Raw genomic sequence first — 16,966 nt, 5'->3', positions numbered from 1 at the left:
CAACAAGACCCAAGGTCTTCACACTCAGACGAAGGACCTGCATACTGGCATCGCAAATAAAGGAATAGGCTAGTTTCAAGGCCTTAATCCTGTCCTGAATCTCCTCCAAGGGAGTCTCCTCCAGAATCAGTTCAGATAAGGAGTCACACCAATACGAAGCCGCTCCAGCGACTGCCGCTATGGCTGCCATAACAGACTTTGATGGAGGAAATTTTTCCTTAAATACCCCTCCAATTTCCTATCCATGGGGTCCTTATATGAGGTACTATCCTACAGAAGGGATAGTAGTTCTCTTGGCCAGGGTGGAGATAGCTCCATCTACCTTAGGAATGGTAATCCATAGATCCAGAACAGAGTCAGAGACAGGAAACATCTTTTAAAAAAATAGGAGATGGGGAAAAATACCTGGTTTCTACCATTCCTTAGAAATGATATCGGACATACGAGGCGGAACTGTAAAACTTCCAGAGACTTAGGCTTGAAATCAAAAACCCTGTCCAGCTTAGTAACTTTAGGAGTCTCAGTTGTTGTGGGCTTAGAGACATCCAAAGTAGCTAGTACCTCCTTTAGTAATAAATAAAAGGTGTTCAAGCTTAAAGGGATACCAAACCCAAAAATTTTCTTTCGTGATTCGGATAGAGCATGCAATTTTTAAGCAACTTTCTAATTTACTCCTATTATCAATTTTTCTTTGTTCTCTTGGTATCTTTATTTAAAAAACAGGAATGACAGCATAGGAGCCGGCCCATTTTTGGTTCAGCATTGTGGACAGCGCTTGCTGATTTGTGGCTACATTTATCCACCAATCAGCAAGCGCTACCCAGGTGCTGAACAAAAGATGGGCCGGCTCCTATGCTTTCATTACTGCTTTTTCAAATAAAGATACCAAGAGAACAAAGAAAAATTGATAATAGGAGTAAATTAGAAAGTTGCTTAAAATTGTATGCTCTATCTGAAGCACAAAAGAAAAATCTTGGGTTCAGTATCCCTTTAAACCTGAAACTAACCTGCTCTGATTCTACTGGACTGTCCGAAGCAAAGTCAGAATTAGAGATCTCACCTTCAGAGGCCGCAGAAGTATGGTCATCCTCAGATATTTGAGATAAACTGACTAAACCAGCCTTGGCGTTAGACAATATTCCTGATTCAGAGGAAATATCTTTAGTCTTTCTTTTTCTCTTACTTGCAATAGGTAAGGAACTCTAAGAAACATCTGAGGTAAGCTGTGCTGCAAAGTCTACTGCTAAAAATACACCCCCAGAAAGAGACTGAGCTGAGCCGCAGGGCACTGCCAGTGAAATTACTAGGGACGGGGACTGTTGTGAAAGTTGAGGCATGTCTAGGGCAGCAGAGTCCTGAAAGGTAGAGGGCTCTGAGGGGTTAACATATTTAGAAACAGCAGACATTTTAGGTTTAGTTGGTTGTACTTAATTGTTAGATAAGACTGATTATTTGGCTCTAGAATATCACAGATCTCTAAATATTCTAATACCTAACTAAAATTAAAACATAACATTTATTAATCAAACTTTGCTTAAAATTTGCGGAAAAGAAAGTGTGATTTAAAAACACAAACTAAAGTTGGTGAAACTATATTAAATAGATCGAGTAACAGGCTAGTGGGGTCGTTATGGGGTTTTAGATCACACCTATATAAAGGTTATGAACTAAATTACAAAAAGTCAAATTTAGTATATTCAGGAGAGTTAGGGTAATAACTATATAGGTTGTTTACTCCGGAAGTGAGTAATGTTCAACTATAGGTATATTTAATAACCAATTATACCAGGTTGACTAGCGAGTATATTGTGAGTAAATATCAGGCCATACTGGAAATAATAGTAATGAAATATTGGTTATAAAATTATATATGTTGTGCAATTACCTACTGTTATTGTCCGTTGGGAAGAACAAGTTATAAAATAGTGGATTTAGAATAATGGATAGTTGGAATATCCTTTATTGAACATTAAGTTTTGTTATGATTACTCAGTGTTTAATAATATAGAAAAAGAGGAGGTTGTCCTTTGTTAAACATTAAATTCTATTAGTTGAATTATATTAATATAAACACTCTGAGTTATTGAGAATGTCCTTGCCCTTTGTTATTACCAAGTATTGGCTGTTCTGAAAAAGTATTACTCAGATCCTATGTTAGTATAGTATAATCTAGATAGGGTTATCTATGTCTTAAATTGATTATCCAGTTAGTCGATTAAGTCTATCAATTTTATTCCTTGCAGTTTTATGCTGTAGGTGATTTAAAATATATAGATAGTGAGTGGATTGTGCAAAGGTTGTATCCTTTATTTAATTTGTACTGCATCAAAGGAGAATCGTAGCTTGTGTTGTATAGGATTGAGTTTTTCACATCGTCTGAGTTTATTGACTTGACAGTAGATTTAGGTACATTTGTATGAATGTTGTTATATAGGACTCAGATTATGTTTATTATTGTGTATTTTCCTGGGCTCAAAGCGCCTTTCCCAGTGCTTAGAATACAAGGTAATATTGGTAGTGCTTGTAATTGTATATTGAAGGGTTAAATTAGTAGTGCTTGTAATTGTTTGTTTAATTTTAATACATTGTAGCAAACACCCTTCCTTTGTATCATAGTATTTGTATTTCAACACTGCTTTGACTAAATTCTGGCACACTGATTATTAATGTAACCTCTCATCCAGTTACAATATTATAGTATTATATGTGCTTGGGCAGTAAGGAATTAGATTGTATACTGTTGCTCATTTATTCACAACAGATTGGTAAGAATTGCTAATCTTACACACACACACGGTAACTGGAATTATCCTATATTTTGTAACGTAAATTCCGGGATATTTTACAAAGGCATTTGTGCAAATTTAAACATAGGTAACACAACCTCTCAGTACGTAACTGGTAGCTGATTAACTACAAAAGAGTAAATAAATCCGGTTATACATTAATTGGTGTTACCTCGAGTAATCCCCTCAATATACAATGACAGTATTAACAAACCACTGAAGTAGAATATGAAATAATACACGGTGCCTGGTAATAGGATTTTAGCGCATAAAGTGTCAAGCTGATTAACCGCTAAGGTAGTATTACTTGCAAGCGGTAGCTAGATCCACCATTGCACCTGTTTAAATTATGGTTCAGAGGTTTCTAAAATATACTAGGAGTAATACCACATAACGAAAGTACACTTAAATTAAGTTACTATATGTATAGCCTGTTTATATAAAAAATCGTCATGGTTCACCAATTAAAGTAAGCAGCTAAAATACAGGAGCTCGCAACGACTCCTCGCCAATTCCCTAAGTCCCTAACATGTTTCGCCGTCTAACACGGCTTTTTCAAAGGGTTATCGCGATTGCACTGTTTGCTTTCGTCTTTTAAACCCGATCGTCGGTAGGCTCCGCCTTGTGGGAAGCAACGTTCAAATTACGTAATGATGGAGTATCTAACGTGGTCTAAGTGAATTCTGGGTAATGTAGTTGTTAAGGGAAAAGGATACCCAGCGGTAAAATCGCCTATTCTCTCCAGCCATATGATATTAGTGGGTCTATATTGTAACAATTTCTACTCACTCTAATCAAACAATAGTGAGTGATACTGGGCATTAAGGATTGCTGTTGTCTATTAATGTGGATTACGTACACATATATGTCATCTCAGATCTTTTGTTCAAGAGTAAGGTATTGATTGTAAATTTACTTAATAAATATTTATTCATCTTTATTTCATGAAGAAGATTTAATGACTTCGTTTATATGATATTTAAAAAAGGTCTAGTTCATCATCTGCCTGATTCTTGGAAGCAATGTTTGTTTGAGGAATTTAGTCACTAAAAATAAATTAGTAAAATTGATGTGCCTTTGTTACAATAATAATTAATATACTACATCGTGCCTATATTGAACCCTAAAGTATGTGCAACTAATATGTTGTGAATAAAGTACCGAGATGTGATGTAAGGAGGACAAAACTATGATGAAAGAAGAAAGGAACTGTGGGTCATGACTGAAAGAATAATTATAATAGTGATACATGGGTGTTTGATGTGAATAAAGTACTGAGATGTGGTGTGAGGACGACGGAACTATAATGAAAGAAGAAAGAAACTGTGGGTCTTGACTGAAAGAATAATTATAATTATTCTTTCAGTCATGACCCACAGTTCCTTTCTTCTTTCATCATAGTTTTGTCCTCCTTACATCACATCTCGGTACTTTATTCACAACATATTAGTTGCACATACTTTAGGGTTCAATATAGGCACGATGTAGTATATTAATTATTATTGTAACAAAGGCACATCAATTTTAATTTATTTTTAGTGACTAACTTTAATTATACTATATTTATATATGCATTTGTTATCCCCCAAATGTTCATTCCTCAAACAAACATTGATTCCAAGAATTAGGCAGATGATGAACTAGACCTTTTTTTAAATATCATATGAACGAAGTCATTAAATCTTCTTCATGAAATAAAGATGAATAAATATTTATTAAGTAAATTTACAATCAATACCTTACTCTTGAACAAAAGATCTGAGATGACATATATGTGTACGTAATCCACATTAATAGACAACAGCAATCCTTAATGCCCAGTATCACTCACTATTGTTTGATTAGAGTGAGTAGAAATTGTTACAATATAGACCCACTAATATCATATGGCTGGAGAGAATAGGCGATTTTACCGCTGGGTATCCTTTTCCCTTAACAACTACTTTACCCAGAATTCACTTAGACCACGTTAGATACTCCATCATTACGTAATTTGAACGTTGCTTCCCACAAGGCGGAGCCTACCGACGATCGGGTTTAAAAGACGAAAGCAAACAGTGCAATCGCGATAACCCTTTGAAAAAGCCGTGTTAGACGGCGAAACATGTTAGGGACTTAGGGAATTGGCGAGGAGTCGTTGCGAGCTCCTGTATTTTAGCTGCTTACTTTAATTGGTGAACCATGACGATTTTTTATATAAACAGGCTATACATATAGTAACTTAATTTAAGTGTACTTTCGTTATGTGGTATTACTCCTAGTATATTTTAGAAACCTCTGAACCATAATTTAACCCCTTAATGACCACAATGTACCCTGTATGTCACTGGTCGTTAAGGTTTTTTTTCAGGACATAATAGCACAAGTCTAGCAAGAACATGATATTGAAGCCCTCCTTCCAGCAGGCTTTGTGGAATAGAGCAGTCTCAACGCTGGTGACAAGACCGCACTATAAAACAATCAAGTCCCAAAAAAAGGCCAGTGACATACAGGGTACGTCGCTGGTCCTTAAGGGGTTAAACAGGTGCAATGGTGGATCTAGCTACCGCTTGCAAGTAATACTACCTTAGCGGTTAATCAGCTTGACACTTTATGCGCTAAAATCCTATTACCAGGCACCGTGTATTATTTCATATTCTACTTCAGTGGTTTGTTAATACTGTCATTGTATATTGAGGGGATTACTCGAGGTAACACCAATTAATGTATAACCGGATTTATTTACTCTTTTGTAGTTAATCAGCTACCAGTTACGTACTGAGAGGTTGTGTTACCTATGTTTAAATTTGCACAAATGCCTTTGTAAAATATCCCGGAATTTACGTTACAAAATATAGGATAATTCCAGTTACCGTGTGTGTGTGTAAGATTAGCAATTCTTACCAATCTGTTGTGAATAAATGAGCAACAGTATACAATCTAATTCCTTACTGCCCAAGCACATATAATACTATAATATTGTAACTGGATGAGAGGTTACATTAATAATCAGTCTGCCAGCACTACCAATCAGCACTACCAATATTACCTTGTATTCTAAGCACTGGGAAAGGCGCTTTGAGCCCAGGAAAATACACAATAATAAACATAATCTGAGTCCTATATAACAACATTCATACAAATGTACCTAAATCTACTGTCAAGTCAATAAACTCAGACGATGTGAAAAACATAATTTATGCTTACCTGATAAATTCCTTTCTTCTGTTGTGTGATCAGTCCACGGGTCATCATTACTTCTGGGATATTATCTGCTCCCCTACAGGAAGTGCAAGAGGATTCACCCAGCAGAGTTGCTATATAGCTCCTCCCCCCTACGTCACCTCCAGTCATTCGACCAAAGACCAACGAGAAAGGAGAAGCCAAGGGTGTAGTGGTGACTGAATTATAATTTAAAAAATATTTACCTGCCTTAAAAAACAGGGCGGGCCGTGGACTGATCACACAACAGAAGAAAGGAATTTATCAGGTAAGCATAAATTATGTTTTCTTCTGTTATGTGTGATCAGTCCACGGGTCATCATTACTTCTGGGATACCAATACCAAAGCAAAAGTACACGGATGACGGGAGGGATAGGCAGGCTCATTATACAGAAGGAACCACTGCCTGAAGAACCTTTCTCCCAAAAATAGCCTCCGAAGAAGCAAAAGTGTCAAATTTGTAAAATTTGGAAAAAGTATGAAGCGAAGACCAAGTTGCAGCCTTGCAAACCTGTTCAACAGAGGCCTCATTCTTAAAGGCCCAAGTGGAAGCCACAGCTCTAGTGGAATGAGCTGTAATTCTTTCAGGAGGCTGCTGTCCAGCAGTCTCATAGGCTAAACGTATTATGCTACGAAGCCAAAAAGAGAGAGAGGTAGCAGAAGCTTTTTGACCTCTCCTCTGTCCAGAATAAACGACAAACAGGGAAGAAGTTTGGCGAAAATCTTTAGTTGCCTGCAAGTAGAACTTGAGGGCACGAACTACATCCAGATTGTGTAGAAGACGTTCCTTCTTTGAAGAAGGATTTGGACACAAGGATGGAACAACAATCTCTTGATTGATATTCCTGTTAGAGACAACCTTAGGTAAGAACCCAGGTTTAGTACGCAGAACTACCTTGTCTGAGTGAAAGATCAGATAAGGAGAATCACAATGTAGGGCTGATAACTCAGAGACTCTTCGAGCCGAGGAAATAGCCATTAAAAATAGAACTTTCCAAGATAACAATTTTATATCAATGGAATGAAGGGGTTCAAACGGAACACCCTGTAAAATGTTAAGAACTAAGTTTAAACTCCATGGCGGAGCAACAGTTTTAAACACAGGCTTGATCCTAGCTAAAGCCTGACAAAAGGCCTGGATGTCTGAATTTTCTGACAGACGCCTGTGTAACAAAATGGACAGAGCTGAGATCTGTCCCTTTAATGAGCTAGCCGATAAACCCTTTTCTAAACCTTCTTGTAGAAAAGACAATATCCTAGGAATCCTAACCTTACTCCAGGAGTAATCTTTGGATTCACACCAGTATAGGTATTTACGCCATATTTTATGGTAAATCTTTCTGGTAACAGGCTTCCTAGCCTGTATCAGGGTATCAATAACCGACTCAGAAAAACCACGTTTTGATAAAATCAAGCGTTCAATTTCCAAGCAGTCAGCTTCAGAGAAGTTAGACTTTGATGTTTGAATGGACCCTGAATCAGAAGGTCCTGTCTTAGAGGTAGAGACCAAGGCGGACAGGATGACATGTCCACTAGATCTGCATACCAAGTCCTGCGCGGCCATGCAGGCGCTATTAGAATCACTGATGCTCTCTCCTGTTTGATCTTGGCAATCAATCGAGGAAGCAGCGGGAAGGGTGGAAACACATAAGCCATCCTGAAGTTCCAAGGTGCTGTCAAAGCATCTATCAGAACCGCTCCCGGATCCCTGGATCTGGATCCGTAGCGAGGAAGTTTGGCGTTCTGGCGAGACGCCATGAGATCTATCTCTGGTTTGCCCCAACGTCGAAGTATTTGGGCAAAGACCTCCGGATGAAGTTCCCACTCCCCCGGATGAAGAGTCTGGCGACTCAAGAAATCCGCCTCCCAGTTCTCCACTCCCGGGATGTGGATTGCTGACAGGTGGCAAGAGTGAGACTCTGCCCAGCGAATTATCTTTGATACTTCTATCATTGCTAGGGAGCTTCTTGTCCCTCCCTGATGGTTGATGTAAGCTACAGTCGTGATGTTGTCCGACTGAAACCTGATGAACCCCCGAGTCTTTAACTGGGGCCAAGCTAGAAGGGCATTGAGAACTGCTCTCAATTCCAGAATGTTTATTGGCAGGAGACTTTCCTCCTGACTCCATAGTCCCTGAGCCTTCAGAGAATTCCAGACAGCGCCCCAACCTAGAAGGCTGGCGTCTGTTGTTACAATTGTCCAGTCCGGCCTGCTGAACGGCATCCCCCTGGACAGATGTGGCCGAGAAAGCCACCATAGAAGAGAGTTTCTGGTCTCTTGATCCAGATTCAGAGTGGGGGACAAATCTGAGTAATCCCCATTCCACTGACTCAGCATGCACAATTGCAGCGGTCTGAGATGTAGGCGTGCAAAGGGTACTATGTCCATTGCTGCTACCATTAAGCCGATCACCTCCATGCATTGAGCTACTGACGGGAGTTGAATGGAATGAAGGACACGGCATGCATTTAGAAGCTTTGTTAATCTGTCTTCTGTCAGATAAATCTTCATTTCTACAGAATCTATAAGAGTCCCCAAGAATGGAACTCTTGTGAGAGGCAAGAGAAAACTCTTCTTTTCGTTCACTTTCCATCCATGCGACCTTAGAAATGCCAGAACTAACTCTGTATGAGACTTGGCAGTTTGAAAGCTTGAAGCTTGTATCAGAATGTCGTCTAGGTACGGAGCTACCGAAATTCCTCGCGGTCTCAGAACCGCTAGAAGGGCACCCAGAACCTTTGTGAAGATTCTTGGAGCCGTAGCCAATCCGAATGGAAGGGCTACAAACTGGTAATGCCTGTCTAAGAAGGCAAACCTTAGATACCGGTAATGATCTTTGTGAATCGGTATGTGAAGGTAAGCATCCTTTAAATCCACTGTGGTCATGTACTGACCCTTTTGGATCATGGGTAAGATTGTCCGAATAGTTTCCATTTTGAACGATGGAACTCTTAGGAATTTGTTTAGGATCTTTAAATCCAAGATTGGCCTGAAAATTCCCTCTTTTTTGGGAACCACAAACAGGTTTGAGTAAAACCCTTGTCCTTGTTCCGACCGCGGAACCGGATGGATCACTCCCATTAATAATAGATCTTGTACACAGCGTAGAAACGCGTCTTTCTTTATTTGGTTTGTTGACAACCTTGACAGATGAAATCTCCCTCTTGGGGGAGATAATTTGAAGTCTAGAAGGTATCCCTGAGATATGATCTCTAGCGCCCAGGGATCCTGGACATCTCTTGCCCAAGCCTGGGCGAAGAGAGAGAGTCTGCCCCCCACTAGATCCGGTCCCGGATCGGGGGCCCTCGGTTCATGCTGTCTTAGGGGCAGCAGCAGGTTTTCTGGCCTGCTTGCCCTTATTCCAGGACTGGTTAGGTTTCCAGCCTTGTCTGTAACGAGCAACAGCTCCTTCCTGTTTTGGTGCAGTGGAAGTTGATGCTGCACCTGCTTTGAAATTCCGAAAGGGACGAAAATTAGACTGTCTAGCCTTAGCTTTGGCTTTGTCTTGAGGTAGAGCGTGGCCCTTACCTCCTGTAATGTCAGCGATAATTTCTTTCAAACCGGGCCCAAATAAAGTTTGCCCCTTGAAAGGTATATTAAGTAATTTGGACTTAGAAGTTACATCAGCCGACCAGGATTTTAGCCACAGCGCCCTACGTGCCTGAATGGCGAATCCTGAATTCTTAGCCGTAAGTTTGGTTAAATGTACTACGGCCTCCGAAATGAATGAATTAGCTAGTTTAAGGACTCTAAGCCTGTCCGTAATGTCGTCCAGCGTAGCGGAACTAAGGTTCTCTTCCAGAGACTCAATCCAAAATGCTGCCGCAGCCGTAATCGGCGCGATGCATGCAAGGGGTTGCAATATAAAACCTTGTTGAACAAACATTTTCTTAAGGTAACCCTCTAATTTTTTATCCATAGGATCTGAAAAAGCACAGCTATCCTCCACCGGGATAGTGGTGCGCTTAGCTAAAGTAGAAACTGCTCCCTCCACCTTAGGGACCGTTTGCCATAAGTCCCGTGTAGTGGCGTCTATTGGAAACATCTTTCTAAATATTGGAGGGGGTGAGAACGGCACACCGGGTCTATCCCACTCCTTAGTAACAATTTCAGTTAATCTCTTAGGTATAGGAAAAACGTCAGTACTCGCCGGTACCGCAAAGTATTTATCCAACCTACACATTTTCTCTGGTATTGCAACAGTGTTACAATCGTTAAGAGCCGCTAAGACCTCCCCTAGTAATACACGGAGGTTTTCCAATTTAAATTTAAAATTTGAAATATCTGAATCCAATCTGCTTGGATCAGAACCGTCACCTACAGAATGAAGCTCTCCGTCCTCATGCTCTGCAAGCTGTGACGCAGTATCAGACATGGCCCTAGAATTATCAGCGCACTCTGTTCTCACCCCAGAGTGATCACGCTTGCCTCTTAGTTCTGGTAACTTAGCCAAAACTTCAGTCATAACAGTAGCCATATCTTGTAATGTTATCTGTAATGGCTGCCCAGATGTACTAGGCGCCATAATATCACGCACCTCCCGGGCGGGAGACGCAGGTACTGACACGTGAGGCGAGTTAGACGGCATAACTCTCCCCTCGCTGTTTGGTGAAATTTGTTCAATTTGTACAGATTGGCTTTTATTTAAAGTAGCATCAATACAGTTAGTACATAAATTTCTATTGGGCTCCACCTTGGCATTGGAACAAATGACACAGGTATCTTCCTCTGAATCAGACATGTTTAACACACTAGCAATAAACATGCAACTTGGTTACAATCTTATTTAACAAAAACGTACTGTGCCTCAAAGAAGCACTAAACGATTAAATGACAGTTGAAATAATGAACTGAAAAAACAGTTATAGCATCACTCTTTAAAAACAACACAACTTGTTAGCAAAGGTTTGTTCCCATTAGTAAAGTAACACTAATTAAATTTTAAACATAAAAATCACAGAGCAACGTTTTAAAACACAGTCACTACATAAGTCTCACAGCTCTGCTGAGAGAATCTACCTCCCTTCAAAGAAGTTTGAAGACCCCTGAGTTCTGTTAGAGATGAACCGGATCATGCAGAAAATACAAGAGTAACTGACTGGAATTTTTTGATGCGTAGCAAAGAGCGCCAAAAACGGCCCCTCCCCCTCACACACAGCAGTGAGAGAGAAACGAAACTGTCATAATCAAAACAAGCAAACTGCCAAGTGGAAAAATAATGCCCAAATATTTATTCACTCAGTACCTCAGAAATGCAAACGATTCTACATTCCAGCAGAAACGTTTAACATGAATTAAATACCTATTAAAAGGTTTAATGTACTTTTACAGAGTAATTCCGGTGAAATACCATCCCCAGAATACTGAAGTGTAGAGTATACATACATGTCATTATAACGGTATGGCAGGATTTTCTCATCAATTCCATTCAGAAAATAAAAACTGCTACATACCTCAATGCAGATTCAACTGCCCGCTGTCCCCTGATCTGAAGCTTTTACCTCCCTCAGATGGCCGAGAAACAGCAATATGATCTTAACTACTCCGGTTAAAATCATAAGAAAAACTCTGGTAGATTCTTCTTCAAACTCTGCCAGAGAAGTAATAACACGCTCCGGTGCTATTGTAAAATAACAAACTTTTGATTGAAGTTATAAAAACTAAGTATAATCACCATAGTCCTCTCACACCTCCTATCTAGTCTTTGGGTGCAAGAGAATGACTGGGGGTGACGTAGGGGGGAGGAGCTATATAGCAACTCTGCTGGGTGAATCCTCTTGCACTTCCTGTAGGGGAGCAGATAATATCCCAGAAGTAATGATGACCCGTGGACTGATCACACATAACAGAAGAAAACTCAATCCTATACAACACAAGCTACGATTCTCCTTTGCACCATCCACTCACTATCTATATATTTAAAATCACCTACAGCATAAAACTGCAAGGAATAAAATTGATAGAGTTAATCGACTAACTGGATAATCAATTTAAGACATAGATAACCCTATCTAGATTATACTACACTAACATAGGATCTGAGCAATACTTTTTCAGAACAGCCAATACTTGGTAATAACAAAGGGCAAGGACATTCTCAATAACTCAGAGTGTTTATATTAATATAATTCAACTAATAGAATTTAATGTTTAACAAAGGACAACCTCCTCTTTTTCTATATTATTAAACACTGAGTAATCATAACAAAACTTAATGTTCAATAAAGGATATTCCAACTATCCATTATTCTAAATCCACTATTTTATAACTTGTTCTTCCCAACGGACAAGAACGGTAGGTAATTGCACAACCTATATAATTTTATAACCAATATTTCATTACTATTATTTCCAGTATGGCCTTTACATAGGTGTGATCTAAAACCCCATAACGACCCCACTAGCCTGTTACTCGATCTATTTGATATAGTTTCACCAACTTTAGTTTGTGTTTTTAAATCACACTTTCTTTTCCGCAAATTTTAAGCAAAGTTTGATTAATAAACGTTATGTTTTAATTTTAGTTAGGTATTAGAATATTTAGAGATCTGTTATATTCTAGAGCCAAATAATCAGTCTTATCTAACAATTAAGTACAACCAACTATATACATATAGCTCTTGAGTGCTATAAGTGTACTCTTTCTAGTGGTTATCTCTTTAACCACTATTTATCAAAGTCCATAATTAGTACTTAGCACCACTGACTCCAATACTCGATATATAGTGATCTGGTATATATTACGGATCACCCTATACAGAGAGATTTAGAGCTTTTTTTAACCAATAAGTAGTGCCATTGGTTTTCTTCTTTTTTCATTTTAGTTTTAGTTTTTGTCTGCAACATGGAAGTTAAGCATGTGGAACATAATTGAGCAGAGGGGATCACATGGGCCTCTTCACAAAATAAACATTTGTCTAAATGTAAAGAAATATTAGAATCCCTTTCCATAAAGTCTTCCATACTGAGGTAAACGAAATCACCACAGAAAAAAAGATAAAAACATAAATTATGCTTACCTGATCATTTTCTTTTCTTCTGATGGAAAGAGTCCACAGCTGCATTCATTACTTTTGGGAAATAAGAACCTGGCCACCAGGAGGAGGCAAAGACACCCCAGCCAAAGGCTCAAACACTCCTCCCACTTCCCTCATCCCCTAGTCATTCTGCAGAGGAACAAGAAACAGTAGAAGAAATATCAGGGTGAAAAAGGTGCCAGAAGAATGAAAAACAAGACGCCCCACATAAAAAAAAAAAAACGGGTGGAGAGCAATTATCAGGTAAGCATAATTTATGTCTTACTTCCTAAATGGAAAGAGTCCACAGCTGCATTACTTTTGGGAAAACAATACCAAAGCTATAGAGGACACTGAATGCCAAAACGGGAGGGTACAATAGGCGGCCCATTCTGAGGGCACCAGGCCTGAAATCACTACCCAACAAAAAAAAACTGCTTCGTCCGAAGCCGAGAAAACAGGAAGGGAAAAGGCCCCAAGGACACTGACCAGCAGATAACCCAGAAGCCTTAGCTAGAGACCACAACATCAGACTCAACTGAGCGAACAGTCCTCCGGGAGACACCATCGCCCAACAGTCGGTCCCCCACCACATAACCTTCACTAGCGAAGGGAACCCCAGACGAAACTCACAAAGGAATAAGGCAAGGAAGAACCAAACAGAAACCGAAAGGTTACCACAAATGCCATAAAAGGAAAAACTCCCAAATCAAACCAAGCTTGCAAAACCTAAATGGGACCTGACAATAAGGGGAGGCAACTCCCAATCCAAATGGAAACCACAATGTTTAGAACCAGGTAGCAGAACAGAGAAAAGGTTCTCCCAACATCCTGCAAATAATTGGAACAGTTAGCTAGCACACGATCAAGGCGCAAACAGCTGCAGCTGGTTTCAAAGAGCAACCCTTCACTTGCCAGGCAGCAAGTCAACCAGCGCCTAGGAACAACTGAAAACGGAGACCAAACCTCATCCGAAATCAGAACACTGAAGTATTCAGGCAAAAGTACATGCAGCAGACCCAGACGAAGGTAAACACCTGAGTCAAAAACACACAGCCATCCTCAGGATGACATAGAAGAAATACTTGCTAGAAGCGGCTACCCAATGTAGAGTGCTAAACCCCCACTACAGAAGGCACACTCTAGGCAACCAAAAACGCCAGACCTACACATAGGTCTAGAAAATATAAGGAGAGCCCAGAACCTCAACAAGGACCAATGAGCCCCCAAGATCCGAGAAGAACAACGGATCTCAGGACCTACCTACAGCCCGGCCAGCCCAAGCATCGGCAGTCCTGAAACTAGGGGGCCAGAAAAACCCCAGCTCAAAAAACAAGCGGAAAAAAATGGCACAGGTATTACAACAGTGCTCGGCTGCCAACCCGAAACACCACATGGAGACCGTCGACAAGGCCGTAGACCTAGAGATCTAGCTAGCGCCTAACAGACTCAAGGCAGAGCCAGCAACTCTCTCCAGATGGACAGAACAACCCAGTGAGTGTACCTCTCTCCGAAATAGGATATCCCGTCTGTCCCAACCTCCTGAAGACAGGAGAAACCCTAAGATAGGGACCACACTTCTGAAAGAAGGATATACGCCCCCCCCACAAGACAAAGGGGGCCGGAAAAGGGGTCTGAAGGACAGAGCACCTGCCCCCAGGACACAGCCATAAGCTGAACCAAGAGAACAAATCTCCAACGCCCTACATGGAAGGAATCCCCTAAAGATTTAAACTGGCTAGCACACAGACAAGGTGCCATAGCTGCAGTTCCACAGCTTGCAGAGCAGCAAAGCCATCACACTATTTCAGAAAGACGAATAAGGAAAACCGACCAATAGGCAAAAAGCAAGCCCAAGGGGCATCGGCACCCAGAAAAACCTGGCCAACTAAACCAGTTCAACTAGCCCAACCAAAGGACCCAGCCCAAGTTTCCTGAAACTGGGGAGACCCAGCCAGCTCTAGATCCTAACAGTGTGGTACAACTCGCAACGGGATCCACAAAGGAAACGCAGAGTGAGAACCTCAGCCACCGGAAGAACCAGAGCGAGGAGAGGTCCGAGACCCAAAACAAACAAGAAGCCGGAACTAAAATCCCCCTTCCGATCTAAAAACCATACCCCCAGGAGATAACCATAAATACAATGTCCAAAATGGACAACGAGAAAAACTTGCAAGTCCCGACCAAAGACGAAACCACCCCTTGCCAGAGTCCAACGCTCCAAGGAGCTAGGGGAGCAAAGACCAAAACAAGGTCACTAGAGCCCTAGGCGGAAACAGCCACAAGACGACCAAGAACAAGGGGATACCTCGAGGACAAAGTCACTCAAGCACAGGATAGTCTCCACATCACCCCCATAAAATCAGAGGAGAAGATGAAAGAAGGATGCGGAGCATTCCCCACAGGGAAGAAACCCTAACAGAGCTCAAGGAGACCACACTGTCCATGTCCCTACAAAGGAACCAACTCCTGTATGGAACCAGGTCCCCCTAAAGAACCTGAGGAGCGGACAAAGTCTGAAAGGTTTCAAGAAGAGAACCACAGCAGGAACAAGACCAAGGACAATTCCAAAGCCATAGAACCGCCCAAAACGGCGGGAAGGAGGCGCTAGGCCCCCAATCCTCCCAAGAGAGGAAAGAAACTCTAGGCTCCGAGGAAATCGGAGCAAGGAGAGTGACGCAGCAGAACTCCACTGACCCTGTCAACCAGATTGAAGGCCAAATAAGGACTGACACAATCTCCCTGCATACGAATCCTTTTAGAGTGTTTAGCTGAACTTGTAAAGAAAAACAAGAAAAAACACAAATAATAATGTGAGCACCCCACCGGACCAGCCAGGCAGAACAGGCACCACGTGTCTGAATAAGCCACATGACAGAAGATCTGAATCCCAGCAGGAATAGCCGCAGCTGGGGTCATAACTGTCAAGTTGCCTAAATCTGTCAGAAAGACAAACATAAGACTAACGTGTCCCTTAAACTTCCGAAGAAGCAACCAGAGAGAATCGATCCCAGAAGTCCTCGAAAGAAACACATAATCAAAAATAAAAGACAACCTAACCGGATAAAAGCAAATATAAGGCAACCCGTAGGTTAAAGCCCAGGAAGAAAACAGGTATACACGCAGGGACAGCCAAACGGAACCCTGCGCTTCCAACAAAAAACTGGGAAAGATCTCAAGAAGCAGACATTTTGGAAATTATGTCATCCCCCTCATGTCTAATGAGGTGAGCCATTCGAAGTAGAATACTGCAGATTCCCGTATCCGTTAAGGATAGGATCCTCCAATAAGTCAAAAACGTGTCTAAGTAAAACGCGAAGACGCGCTATTCTGTAATGAAATGCACAACACTCAGGGACAGCTACACCCGCAGGGAACTGTATAGGCCCATCCAAGGCCAGTAGACCCGGGACGATCGGGCACGAGCAAAAACGCAAATAAACGTCTGGACTTTGCAAACGTATAATCGCCAAAAATATGTGAAAGCGAAAATGAGCTGCAACCTCCGGGGGGAACAAGTCGCCCTGTAAAGGAGGGATAAACATAATCTGGGTTACCCGCATGTGTAGTAGTAGGGAGCGGTAGGGAACTCGCCTCTCGGAGGACAGAACTCCCAAAGGCGGATGGCTCAGTAGACCCCTGATTCCCCGAGCCCGAGGAACAGGGCACTCTAATACGGCATATCAAACATAACATGATTGACCTGTGTCAATGGGGCCAATTTGCATTCTTCACAAGTCGAAGAATCTGAAATTTGAACAGTCTCAGCATCAGAATCCTCCATAACTAGATAGAGAATATAATAATAATGGACTAAAGAAAAAACCAAGATACAAAAAGGAGCCTCACTGAGGCTATATATATATATATATATATATATATATATATATATATATATATATATATATATATATATATATATATATATATATATATATATATATATATATATATATACTTAA

This window comes from Bombina bombina, chromosome 1, assembly GCF_027579735.1.
Source record: "Bombina bombina isolate aBomBom1 chromosome 1, aBomBom1.pri, whole genome shotgun sequence".
Lineage (NCBI taxonomy): Eukaryota > Metazoa > Chordata > Amphibia > Anura > Bombinatoridae > Bombina > Bombina bombina.
Note: the sequence above shows the minus strand (reverse complement) of the source record.